Source organism: Caretta caretta, chromosome 16 (assembly GCF_965140235.1).
Source record: "Caretta caretta isolate rCarCar2 chromosome 16, rCarCar1.hap1, whole genome shotgun sequence".
NCBI lineage: Eukaryota > Metazoa > Chordata > Testudines > Cheloniidae > Caretta > Caretta caretta.
The window spans coordinates 15890006-15904324 of NC_134221.1; the positions used below are offsets into that span (position 1 = coordinate 15890006).

Genomic DNA, 14319 nt, shown 5'->3' on the forward strand with positions numbered 1-14319 from the left:
GCAAATATTCATAAAGGGCAAATACTCATAAACAAATACATTTATATTGATTTTCCAGCATGAAAATCTTTACTGCAGTTTCTGTTTTACTGAATACCACTGAGCAAACTTCTTACAATGGGTGTCCTGACAGTCCAAAGATCTGATACCAGAACACTAACAGACAATCAAAATAGTCAATATGAAGAACCAACCTGGAGTAGCATAACATTCAGAAACTGTAACTTTATCATGGAGATGATGGTTAAACATTTTTTGTAGTTACGACTGCTCAGTTTTATATGTAAAGGACCGCAGAATGGGTTTGATTAGTGTGTGTCGCCCATGGCAACCGGGAGCTCTGGGGATCCCCCTAATGCCCGTGGTGGCCAGGAACGGCAGTGGTCCCTCTTGCCGCCCATGGCAGCTGGAAGCAGTGGGGATCCCTTGCAGCTTCCAGCCGGCACTGGCTGAAGTCACGGAGGTCTTTGGAAGTCACAGATTCCGTGACTTCCGTGACCTCCACGACTAAATCGCAGCCTTACTCAGGAGAAAACTGCAGACATTAAAAATTTCATGACTGTATTCTCTGTAATTGTCACAAAAAGAAAATACCTCAAATTCCTTTTCTCAAAGGCCCTGATCCTGCAATCAGATCCACATAGGCAGGTCCCCTGTGCCAAACAGAGTCCTGATGAAGTCAGTGAGGCTCTGCCCAAGGTGCAACGGTCCAATCCAGCTGGACTGTTTTCAGGACTGGGGCCTAAATCGTAACATATCATTCTTGGGTCCAAGCTTGTAAAACAAGAATGGCATGAAAAAGGATCTGTATTCTATTGACAGCTCTGCTATGGAAGAACAGCAACAGGAGAAAGTCACCTCACCTCCCTGCTCTGTGCTTCATTTCTCCCTCTGTAAAACAGGAATCATGATAACAACCTGCTTTTGTGACGGGCGTGTAGATCTTTGGATGAAGTATGTTACCTATTATGCATTCTATATCCATTTCAGGTCAGTGAGATTTTACCCTTGGGTAGAAAGACTGATGCATAGCAAGCATACCAAGTTTTCATTGTTATACTTTTTTAATGCATTATACTTGACCACATTATTAGCATTGCTGGAAGAAAGAGAACATAGTGATCATTTATGTTATTCACACAATCCCCCTGAACTTACTGAAGATTCAAAAACCCAGACAGACAAATGGGGGGAGGGAGAATTAGGAATATAATTCCCCAGAGAGTTACTAGCAACATCATAAACCAGGAGAGTAGAGGTTTCACCAGAATCCCAAGACTGAATTTTATTAAATCACAGTGTTGCAGTTTGCTTATTACGGAAGCATAGGCATGTCTCTGGCATCATTTTCTTTTTCAAATAATGTCTTTTACTTTGGTGGATTAAATCAAACTCTGATCACATGCACATAGTATTCTGTAGATTACATGCATTCTTTCAACTATTATAAATTTAATGTTTGACGTTTCCTGAAATTTGTTTCTCATTTCTGTGGAATTTCAATTGCTCACAATGCGTGTTTTTCAGATTTAGCTATAAACATGACAATTCATTTGTCTATGCAATCTCAGCATCTAATAAAGGCACCAACATGCATGTCAGAACTTCTACTTTCATCTAGTGGATGGGTTTTGTGTTTTGCAGTTATTCACACTACCATATCTAATATTTCTTAACCTGTTAGCACCTATTGGGATGAAGATACTCTACTTCGATAAAAGGCAGACTGTTTTATCCCTACAAATATAAGCTGAAAGTTGGAGTTCAATAGATGGAGATTTATGTTTCTTCTCATGTGGCAATTTAGAGGAAATAGAAGTCCAGATTCTACCTCTCAAATATTTTTTAAGTTTCTGGAGAGTTAGGAGATATTTTCCCTTTGAATCTGTGCTGTGCTGCCTGCTGTATTTTCCACATAGACCTCTAAAGCTTGCTTGCCCTCCTGGTTTTTATATCAAAGTTTCATTTAGAAAGCAGCCAGACAATGAAAACACCAGAAATTCAAGAGACAGAAGGAGAAACCCAGATAGTAGGAAAAACAAAACAAAACCTCCTACATTTGAGAGGACAGACAAATGTTATAGCTACCAAAATAATATCCTTTATCATTGCATACAAGCCACAAGCTACAAACAGTGATGGAATGTTACATTTGTAATCTGTTCCTTTGCCAAGGTATTTTTCTCTCTTTCCAATAGAATACATTATTGGGACATATAATGGTAAAGTTACAGCAATAAAGATCCATTTGTTAGTACAAATTCTGGGTAAAGTGATACATATCAAGCAGCCACTCAAAACACCTTTTACTTTAAGCTCTAGCACACACTAAATGCATTTGAATTGGGAGCAAGGCTAAACTGGGCAATTAGCAGTATCAACCTTTTTTAAGGTTCAATACTTTTTAAAGATAATCATGTTTCTGGGTATAAGAAAAATTTGTGTGGAATAATAAAGATTCCATAAATCTGAACAAGAAATACTGAATTGTATTATAGCTCAGTATATATCATGATGTAAGTGGTATTTCATCATTTGACTAATTACCAGTGATTCACAGATGTTGTGTTTTCATTATAAGCCTTCAAAATTTGGAAAAGAATTCTGAAAACAAATATATGTATTTAAAAGTTTTGGCTAAAAAAATTCAGTAAGCCACTAAACCACAATATGGAGCAACACAATTTCTATTTCTGTTTGTGTCCTAAAGTGACTAGTATGTATGGGAAACATTGTTAGTCAGATGAACCATATTCAGTCAGTTTGCCCAGACTGTGATTGGAAATTTTCCAAAATGAATTGTTTTATTGTGACACATGAAGACCCCAAAAGACTGCCATTTTGAAAAGCAATGGTCAACTGTATACAAAAACTCACATACTGCTGTACATCCTCATTCTTTGAGAGAGACTTGGCTCATATGACTAGGTCAAAATCTGAAAAAAATATTACTATTTAAGATGACAATTTAGCTGTTTGAAGTCTTCTGATGCAGAAAGGTAATTAAAAACAGCCCTCCCAAGAACAGGGTGAAACTAAAATCTCAATATCTTGGTTTGGTGGCCTATCAGCAAACACAAAGCAATTGGGTTCCCTCGAATTATGGGATGCTCACACACAAATCCTGCTATCCGAACTTCTTCTCTGCTTGTTTCTTTTGACTGGAATGGATGAGAATCTTGTTCTCCAAATGATTTTGAGAGCAGGGTGCTTGTAAATTTCAGTTTCCTGGCAGCTCACTCAGACAGCAAGAATGGAGGGATGGCACAGTAAGTACATTCATGATTTCAAGAAACCAAGTCTTAGGTTTGTTGGAGGGTGGGGGCAGGGATGGAAGTGTCAAAGAAAAAGTTGTTTCACACCCCCCATTTCAGAAGGCTAGTTTTCCACCTTTCACTTTTCTCTGTTCAATGGAAATTAAATAATAGAAACTTTTTTATTATTATTTTGTGTCTTTAAAAGGAAGGTCTGATGGGGTATACAAACCCTGCACTGGACAGAAAGGGATTAAAGAGCAGCCATGAGCTCAATAAGCTTCACCCTGCTACACCTGTGCTAGGTGATAGTCTAGGGAAGGAAAGCCCAGTAGCTGGAGGCTAGCTGGGAAGAAGAGCAGACCGGCCACACCCACATGCTGCAAGAAGCCTGGCAGGAACCCCGGAGCTGTCTGAAAAATGCAGTCTGCCAGAACCTCTCTGTGGGAGGATAGGCCCGGCCTCATCTGTAGGCCCATTGCTAGGCTTTAGGATAGGCTGTTATAACTGAGGCCTGCCTCCTAGAAATGGGCTAGTAGCTGAGCCTAGGTTGGCAAAAGATCACTCTTTTGGCTGGTGTTTCTGCTGGATGGGGAGCAGGAGACTATTACCCTACTCAACACAAGGCTATGGCTACACTGCGTACCATACAGTGGCACAGCTTAACTGCTACAGCTGTAACGCTGAAAGGTCTCCCGTGTAGCTGCTCTTTACCACCAGGATTATGCTTGTAATGCTCTATGCTCTACTGCTGGCATAATGAATGAGCAGAGTTAGATTTACCACCCCCAATGAGCAGAGTTAGATATGTCGGCAGGAGAGCCTCTCCTGCCAACACAGCGCTGTCCACATCACCACCTTTATCAGTAAAACTCATGTCGGTCAGGGGTGTGTTTTTTACACCGCTGGGTGACAAAAGTTTTACCAACAAAAGTGCTGGTGTGGGCTTGGCTCTGCTAACAGAAAGGCACCTATCTTTTGTGCAGGTGTAGGCATGTAACTTATCAATTAAATCAGCTTCTAGACCAGACGACTGGAGGGTAGCTAATGTAACACCAATATTTAGAAAAGGCTCCTGAGATGATCCTGGCAATTACAGGCCAAGAAGCCTAACTTCAGTGTCAGGCAAATTGATTGAAATGAACATGGTATGTTAGGGAAGAGTTAACATGGGGTTTTTTTAGGGAAATCATGCCTCACCAATCTATTACAATTTTTTGAGGATGTCACTAAACATGTGGACATGGGTGATCCAACTGATAAAATGTACTTGGACTTTCAGAAAGCCTTTGACAAAGTCCCACACCAAAAGCTCATAAGCAAAATAAGCAGTCTTATCCCATAAGTGTAGGTCCTCTCACATATCAATAACTGGATAAAAGATAGGAAACAAAGAACAGGAAGAAATGGTCACTTTTCATAATGGAGAGCGGCAAATAGGGGGATACCCCAAAAATCTGTACTGGGACCTGTGCTGTTCAACATGTTTATAAATGATCTGGAAAAGGGGAAGAACAATGAAGTGGCAAAATTTGCTAACACAACTATCTTGAATAATTTTTTAAAGTCCAAAACTGACTGAAAAGAATTACAAAGAGATCTCACTAAACTGGGTGACTGGGCAACAAAATGGCAGATGAAATTAAATGTTGATAAGTGCACAGTATTGGAAAACATAATCCCAACTATACACATAAACTGATGGGGTCTAATTTAGCTGATACCACTCAAGAAAGATCTTGGAGTTACTGTGGATAATTCTCTAAAAACATCCAATCAATGTGCACTGGCAATCAAAAAAGCTAAGAGAATGCTAAGAACTATTAGGAAAGGGATAGATGATATGACAGAAAATACCATAATGCCATTGTACAGATCCATAGTACATCCACACCTTGAACACTGCATGCAATCCTGGTCACCCCATCTCAAGACAGATATATTAGAATTGTAAAAAGTACATAGAAGAACAAAAATGATGGAACAGCTTTCATATGAGTAGAGATTAAAAAAACTAGGAATGTTTATTTTAGTAAAGAGATGACTAAGGGGGTATACAATAGAGGTCTATAAAGTCATGAATGCTGTGGAAAAGTGAATAGGGAAGTGTTATTTACCCCTTCACATACCAGAAGAACCAGGAATCACCCAATGAAATTAACAGACAACAGGTTTAAAACAAACATATGGAAGTACTTCTTTACACAACACAGTCAACCTGTGGAACTCATTGTCAGGGGATGTTGTTAAGGCCAAAAGTATAACTGGATTAAAAAAAAGAACGAGATAAATTCATGGAACATAGGTCCACCAATGGCTGTTAGCCAAGATGATCAGGAACACAATCCCATCCTCTGACTGCTAGAAGCTGAGACTGGATGACAAGAGATGGCTCATTTGATAATTGCCCTGTTCTGATCATTCCCTCTGAAGCACCTGGCACTGACCACTGTTGGAAGACAGGATACTGGGCTAAATGGACCACTGGTCTGAACCAGTATGGCTGTTCTTATGTTCTATGGAAGTGTTCCAGGTAGGCAACAGGATTTCCCTTTTTAATCTGCAAAAGCCCCTTACAGATATTTTGCCTAGATTCAGACTGCACAAAGCTGGAGGTGGGGTTGGGAAGGAGAAGGGAGCCAGTTGGGTTCCTCAGATTCTCCCCAACCCACAGTGAAAGTTAATATAGTTTTCAGCTGTATTAAACATTCTGCATCCCTCCCTGAGTCAACTGTGGTGAGGGTAGGCCTGAAAGCGTGGCTGCTATAGAATCAGTATTCCCCATGGACAAGCAAGAAGTAGAGGACAGGAGGATCCACGGGTTTGATTCAAACACATGCCACAAGTATGAAGAATTCATAGTAAACTCTTTGAATTCAGACTCAGAGTTCTCTCTTGACCTCCCTTGCTGTTGCAAAGAGGAAAATTAGGAGTTTTTCATCTGTTCAGTTATTTTATCAGTCAAAACGTATATAAAAATAGAATTTTAGCATGAAGCCTGCAATGTTAAAAGGAAAATCTAGTTCTCTCCCCTGCAAATGTGAAGTGGAAGCAGAGCAGTTCTACCATTTGGGGGTGAAAGCAGCGTTCCCTCTAATTTTTTATTTCCATGTGCGGAATGAATTTTGTTATGTGCACCAATATAGACACATCACCTTCATATTGGTGCACATAACAAAATTCATGTGGTGGAGGTAGGCAGAGGTGTTAGAATTGTGGGAGGGGGCTCAGGGCTGGGGCAGAGGGTTGGGGTGCAGGCTCTGGGGTGGGGTTCAGGAGTATGGGGATGCAGGCTGTCCCAGGGCTGCAGTGTGGAGAGAGGACTCCCCCCAACCCTCTCTCACCGCAGCTCGGGGCAGGGGGAGAGGCGCCTCTCCCCGGGTGCGGCAGCTTCGGCAGGCCTGGGCCGGGCCGGGCCAAGGGAGGGGCTCTTCTTCTCCAGCCACAGCAAGTCCGGGTCAGGTCCATGTTGGGGCGCCTCTCCCCCGGCCGCGGCAGGTCCACAATGGGACCAGCGGGGAGGGGCGCCTGTCCCCCGGCCGGTCCGCACTGGGGTCAGCAGGGAGGGGCACTCTCCCCTGGCTGCAGCAGGTCCGCGCTGGAGCCAGCGGGGAGGGGGACCTCTTCCTGCACAGCCCTGAGCCTCTGCGCGGGGCTTAATAGGCAGCTGTGCGGCTTAGAGGGAACTTAGGGTGCAAGCACCCTCTTTGTAATGCTGTGAACTTCAGCCACTGGGTCGAAGCAGATTCTACACAGGAACTCTGCAACTGCTCCATGGGCTGGTCACAGAAAGTGGGTGTTAGAGATGGTAGGAAGAATTTATCCATTCCCCCATGTGCATTTCTCTAGTGCCCAGCCCATATACTCAAAGAGGAAGGATGTAACCATTCTAATTTGGGACTTGAGATCCATTTCAAATTTCCTGCTCCTGTCTGACCTTCCGCAAGTCACAGTTCTCTGTGCCTCGGCTTCCCATCAGTAAAATGGGGATATAGTATTCTTCTACCTCACAAGTGTGTTGTGATCATAAATGCATTAAAAGAGGTAAAGCACTCAGATGCTATAGTAAAATAGGGGCCATACACATATGTAAGACAGACTGATAAGAGCCTGGATTTAGGCCTCAGTGCACCACTCATATTAACCAGAGCACTTTATAGACCATATGCTAAAATGTAGTTTATGAGATTAAGAGCTGGGTTTGTTACAAAAGACTAAAGGGTTAAAGCAATACATTTGTTGAATTCAAAATCTGTTAATTCAAAATTGTAAGTAAACTCATCTGATTAGCGTTCTAGTCACAGCCTTGCAAACATTTCTGGTCTGTTCCCTTGTCAGGGGCCAAGTACCACACTCACTTAGACCCAGTGCAGCCCTGTCAATTGAGGGGTCAGAATTTGACCCTAGATGCTTTACAGTGGAATATTTCAGGCAGCAAATTCAATGCAGAGCCACGTTCACTCATTTAGACTTTCAATATTTGCAGACCATCTTTGGAAGTGAAGAGCTGAATGAATGCGTAAATGTAAAGCTCAGTTTCTTGCCTTTTAAAAACAATGAATGTGACTAGCCGCTTGCTACCTTATCCAAACCTATATGCTTCACCCAATAATATATGAGATGGCATGATTGATACCAGCCATAGATACCACTGATGTTTCATGGTAAGAAGCATGACAAAAATGATTAAATAAATAACTCATGTACTTTACATACAGGATTCAGTGTAACCAAATTACTGGAGAAACTTTTAATAAACCATAAAAAAGTCTGTCTATTTTAAGCTACATGAGCTTCTAATTTAAAAGGTTTTCTGATGGGATTTTGTAATCAATCCATGAAGTTTCTCTTCAGGATTATGTTTTTAACAAATATGTCAATTTGCCTGTGATAGATCAGAACTGAGAAATCTAACCTTAAAACAATGAGGAACCAGAGAGGGCTTCTGCAAGGTGTATGTGTAGTGTGGAGTTTTTTTGTTTGTTTTTTGACAGGGGAATGTGGGGGTCTGAATATACCAACATGCAATTAGGTGTTAATAAATTAGATTCCCCTCTAATGCAGACATTTAGAATGCATGATACACAATTCAAAATTTATTTTTGCTTCATAAATCCCTCACTTTATATCCGTGTCACTCATTTCTCCAACGCAACTTTATACAGGAGTTTCACTATCATACAGTGTATTAAATCAGGCTGGGATTTTCAGAAGGCATAAAGGAGTTAGGGCATGGCTACACTTGCAGATGTAGAGCACTTTGAGTTAAACCCGCCTTCGGAGAGCACAGCAGGGAAAGCGCTGCAGTCTGTCCACACTGACAGTTGCAAGTGCACTGCCGTGGCCACATTTGTGGCACTTGCAGCGGCATTGGGAGCAGTGCATTATGGGCAGCTATCCCACAGAGCACTTTGTCCCATTCTGGCGCTGTGCTTGTGGGAAGGGTGCGGGACATTCTGGGTCTTGTCCCAACGCCCCGTGATGTATCGGTTCGCATCCCAGCAATCCCTGTGCTTCCGTCAACATTTGGCGCCATCTTTCAACGTTTTTTGTACTGCGCGCTCTGTCTTCCTTTTCGGTCTGAAGGAATGGAGCCCGAACTGCTGAGGAGTATGCTGACGAGTCTCGCCAGGACGTCGTGTTTGGCAATCTTTATGATCCAAAGTGACAGCGAGGACTCTGACAATATCGACTCGAGTAACGCATATGACACGAGTTTGCTTGTGGTATTCACAGACATGCTCACCGCTGTGGAACGCTGCTTTTGGGCTCCGGAAACAAGCACTGAGTGGTGGGATCACATTGTCATGCAAGTCTGGGATGACTAGCATTGGCTGCAGAACTTTCAGATGAGAAAAGCCACTTCCGTGGGACTGTGTGAGAAGCTCACCCCCTCCCTGCGGCACAAGGACATGAGATTGAGAGCTGCCCTGATGGTGTAGAAGTGGGTGGCTATTGCAATCTGGAAGCTGGCAACTCCAGACAGCTACCGATCAGTCGCTAACCAGTTTGGAGTGGGAAAGTCTACCTTTGGAATCGTATTGATGCAAGTTTGCAGGGCCATTAATTGCATCCTGCTCAGAAGAACCGTGACTCTGGGTAACGTGCATGACATTGTGGATGGCTTTGCACAATCTTAAAGCAGTGTGGGGGACACTGAATGCTTTTTCTGTATTTTCTAAGTGATGTTAGTGCATCAGAATGGTCTTGATGGAACAGGAGAACCACAGGCAGCATCTGTGAGATTCTCCACCCTGTCCCACCAATGTACAGTACTCAAAGCCTCTGCAGAGGGACCTCTAGGGATGAGACAAAAGCTTGGTCTCCATGTCTGTCACTTGCTGGAGGATTCTCTGCTCCTTGAAGTCTTTAAACCATGATTTGAGGACTTCAATACCTCAGACATAGGTGAGAGGTTTTTCGCAGGAGTGGGTAGGTGAGATTCTGTGACCTGCGTTGTGCAGGAGGTCAGACTAGATGATCATAATGGTCCCTTCTGACCGTAATATCTATGAATCTATAAATGAGTTTCCCTAACTGCAGAGGGGCAATAGATGGCACACATATTCCAATTCTGGCACCAGCCCACCTAGCCTCCAAGTACGTTAATCGGAAGAGGTATTTCTCTATGGTTCTTCAGGCGCTTGTGGATCACTGTGACATAGACATTAACACAGGCTGGCCCGGAAAAGTGCATGACGCATGCATCTTTTGGAACACTGGCCTGTTCAGGAAGCTGCAAGCCGGGACTTTTTTCCCAGAGCAGAAGATCACCATAGGGGAAGTCGAAATGCCCACTGTGATCCTTGGAGATCCCACTTACCCTTTAATGCCGTGGCTCATGAAACCCTACACAGGGAGCCTTGACAGCAACAAGGAGCAGTTCAACAACAGACTGAGCTAGTGCAGAATGACTGTAGTGTGGCACTCTCTGCATGGGAAGCTGGAACAGGCCAATGACCGCATCCCCGTGGTTATATCCGCATGCTATACCCTCCATAACATTTGTGAAGGGGAAGGTGAACGATTCACTCAGGCTCTATGAGTTCACTCATAGAACTTGGAGGTTCAACACCTGGAGGCTGAATTTGAACAGCCAGAGAGCAGGGCTATTAGAGGGGCCCAGCGCGGGGCTGCAAGGATTAGGGATGCCTTGAGGGAGCAATTTGAGGCTGAAAGCCACCAGTAATGTCTGATGCCCTGCACGGGAATGAAGTGCAGTGGTTCCAATGTTCATAGGAATCTGTGTTTGCTACGCTGACTTGCAGTGCCTGTTTCTTTCCTGGGCTAAGGTATCTTTTACTTTATGCAATAATAAAGAAGGTTTTCAAAGCCAAAAAATCCATTTATTGAAAAGAAAATCCATTTATTGAAAAGAAACACAACTGCTTGGGAAACAGAAAGGGCAAGGAGGTGGGGTGGGGAACGGTACAATCACAGATTTGCGTATGTCCTGTTATCATACTCAGCCTTCCTGTCTGGAGTGCTGTGCAATGAGTGCTACACTTCAGGATGGCTATATTGCATGGTGATGGGGGTTGAGTGCAGTGGGTAAGGGTCGTAGTTTTCAGGGCTCGGTGGTGAAGCTTCAGGTGTTGGAGGCAGCTGGTGGTGGTAAGAACCCGGATGTTGAGTTGGAGGTGACATGGGGGCACAAGGGAAAGAGTTCTGGGACAAGGGCTGCGGAGGGAAGGGGAGGCGGGGTGCAGTAGTGCTCCGCCTGCATGACTACGAGCGCCTGCACAGAGTCCACTTGGCGCTCTGTTATGCTTATCAGCCGATCCGTGCTTTGCTGCCGGAGCACCGCACTTTTGTGCTGGCGCTCCTCATTCTGCTGGCGGAGCCTCCTTTCACTGTTCTGCCACTCCTGCACTTTTTGATTTTCATTACTTGAATGCTGCATTACTTCATGCAACATGTCTTCCTTGCTTCTACGTGGCCTCTTTCTGATTCTTTGGAGTCTTTCGGCCGGTGATAACATGGACGGCTGAGATCTCAAGGTTGCATCTGTAAAGGCAAAATGCAACACTTAACAGAGGCATCATTATTCACATCAGACAGAGCAATGATTTCCTCATACTTAAGGCCAAGCACAGTCTACAGAATAGCATAATTTGCCTGTCCCAAAGCGAGCTCACATAAGCCACGGGAGCCCCAAAATGGCGAGTAAGCACAAGGTCAAGCGTGACTGATTGTTTCATGGCTGTACTGTCCTCTGGGTTTTCGCACCTTGGGGAGAGCCAACAGCGGCAGGGGGCCCCTATACTGAACACTGTCCCCACATTTTCCACAGGAGTTCATCCTGGAAGATATCTCGCTGCTGAGGGTGACGTGGGAAGCAAGAGAGGGTCTTCTACTGCAATGCGGCTTCCGCCCTGGCCCATATGCAGCTTGCCTGTGTGCAGCAATGGTCCCCCCGCCCCACACGGCACAGTGGGGCAGACAAGTTAGCCTTATTGGGACAAGAACCACAGTGGCTCTCCCAAGAAACCTGCACAAGCACATTGCCCACATTCTGGATGAGACCTTTGAAGAGATTACCATAATGTGAGAGAGCACATCAATGCCCTATTCTAGGCATGCATGCAGCCCTAACCCACTTCCTTCCCAAAATAAAAGCCGCTTACTGGGAACCTCCTCTGGTGTTTGTCCTTCCCCAAGCACTGGCTGCTGCGACTGGCTACCTTCCTCCTGGCTTGAGAACAGCTCCTGGCTGCATGCATCTAGGGATGCTGGGGTGTCTTCCTCCGTCTCAGCACCCTTGCTCCCACTTTGCTCCTCCTCCTCCTGCCTTGTTGAACTGGGCTCTGAAGTGTCCATGGTGGTACTCGGAGTGCAGGTGGAGTCACCCGTTAGTTTCACATCCAGCTCTTTGTAGAAACGGCAGGTCACAGGGGCAGCACCGGAGCGGCTGTTTGCTTCACGGGCTTTGCAATAGGCATTTCGCAGCTCCTTCACTTTAACCCTGCACTGCAGTATGTCCGGGTCATGGCCCCTTTCCATCATGTCCCTTGATATCTGCCCGAAGGTATCGTAATTCCTACAGCTGGAGCGCAGCTGGGACTGGACAGCTTCCTCCGTCCAAACACTGATGAGGTCCAGCACCTCGCCATTGCTCCATACTGGGGATCGCCTGGTGCATGGAGCCATGGTCACCTGGAAAGATTCGCTGAGAGCACTCCACACCTGGCTGAGCAAACAGGAAGGGGATTTTCAAAATTCCCAGAGAATTTAAAGGTGACGGTTGGTCACCTGAGGGCAGGGCAGTAGAGTTCAAAGTGATGACCAGAGTGGCTAGAACAGGCATTGTGAGACACTTCTGGAGTCTGATCAGAGCGCACTATAGGACCAGGGTGTCCACACTGGTGCCGGGGCACTCCAGCGGGGGCACACAAAATGTTATTCCACTCACCGAGGTGGAGTACCAGGAGCGCTCTATGTGCCTTGCCAGTGTGGACGGGTAGTGAGCTAGTGGACCTGGGGCTCCTTTAATGCGCTCTAACTCGCAAGTGTAGCCAAGCTCTTAGTTATCAGCTCCCCTTGAAAGTCAATGTGAGTTGGGTGACTAAGAGTATGTCTACACTACGAAATTAGGTCGAATTTATAGAAGTCGGTTTTGTAGAAAGCGTTTTTATACAGTCGATTGTGTGCGTCCCCACACAGATGCTCTAAGTGCATGTAGTTGGCGGAGTTTATCCACAGTACCGAGGCAACCGTCGACTTCCGGAGCATTGCACTGTGGGTAGCTATCCCACAGTTCCCGCAGTCTCCACCGCCCATTTGAATTCTGGATAGAAATCCCAGTGCCTGATGGAGCTAAAACATTGACACGGGTGGTTTTGGGTACATATCGTCAGGCCCCCCTTCCCTCCCTCCTTCCATGAAAGGAAGGACAGACAATCGTTTTGCGCCTTTTTTCTTGAGTTACCTGTGCAGACGCCATACCACAGCAAGCATGGAGCCCGCTCAGCTAACCGTCACCCTATGTCTCCTGGGTGCTAGCAGATGCGGTATTGCATTGCTACATAGCAGCAGTTTATTGCCTTTTGGCAGCAGACGGTGCAGTATGACTGGTGGCCGTCGTCGACGTAGTCCTGGGTGCTCTTTTAACTGACCTCAATGAGGTCAAGGGCGCCTCGGCAAACATGGGAGTGACTCAGAAAGGTCATTTCCCTTTTAAGTTTCGTCTCATGACGATTCAGTCCTACCGGCAGTGCACTGTCTTTTAATCAGCAGCCAGCAGAAGATGATGGCCAGCAGTCATACTGCACCGTCTTCTGCCGGGCACCCAGGAGAGGACGATGGCTAGCGGTCGTACAGTCTGCTGCCAGCAAGATGTATAACGATAGATGAAATGGACCAAAACAAGAAATAGACCAGATATGTTTTGTATTCATCTTCTCCTCCCTCCATGAAATCAATGGCCTGCTAAACCCAGTTTTGAGTTCTATCCTTGAGGGGGCCATTCTGTTTCTCACAAAGCCACCCCCTCTGTTGATTTTAATTCCCTGTAAGCCAACCCTATAAGCCATGTCATCAGTCACCCCTCCCTCTGTCAGGGCAATGGCAGACAATTGTTCCGCGCCTTTTTTCTGTGCAGATGCCATACCACGGCAAGCATGGAGCCCGCTCAGATCACTTTGGCAATTAGGAGCACATTAAAGCACACGCATTATCCAGCAGTATATGCAGCACCAGAACCTGGCAAAGCGAAACCGGGCAAGTAGGCGACATCAGCACGGTGACAAGAGTGATGAGGACATGGACACAGACTTCTCTCAAAGCACGGGCCCTGGCAATGTGGGCATCATGGTGCTAATGGAGCAGGTTCATGGAACACCGATTCTGGGCTCGGGAAACAAGTACAGACTGGAGGGACCGGACGAGTTGCATCCGAGAATGCTAAAGGAATTGGCGGCTATGATTGCAGAGCCATTGGCCATTATCTTTGAAAACTCGTGGCAAACAGGGGAAGTCCCAGATGACTGGAAAAAGGCTAATGTAGTGCCAATCTTTAAAAAAGGGAAGGAGGAGGATCCTGGGAGCTACAGGCCAGTCAGCCTCA

The 14319-nt window shown here is 45.3% G+C and overlaps 1 protein-coding gene and 1 long non-coding RNA gene across 2 annotated transcripts in view; both read right to left on the reverse strand.

Annotated features, from left to right (window-relative positions):
- Positions 1–14319, reverse strand: part of MED27 (mediator complex subunit 27) — a 184885-nt gene that overhangs the window by 66120 nt on the left and 104446 nt on the right. The window lies entirely within an intron of this gene.
- LOC125623472 (uncharacterized) lies at positions 10579–12058 on the reverse strand. The gene is made up of 2 exons (XR_012665212.1): positions 11882–12058; positions 10579–11261 (listed from the first exon to the last, which is right to left on the reverse strand). It is a non-coding gene; the product is annotated as an uncharacterized LOC125623472 (long non-coding RNA).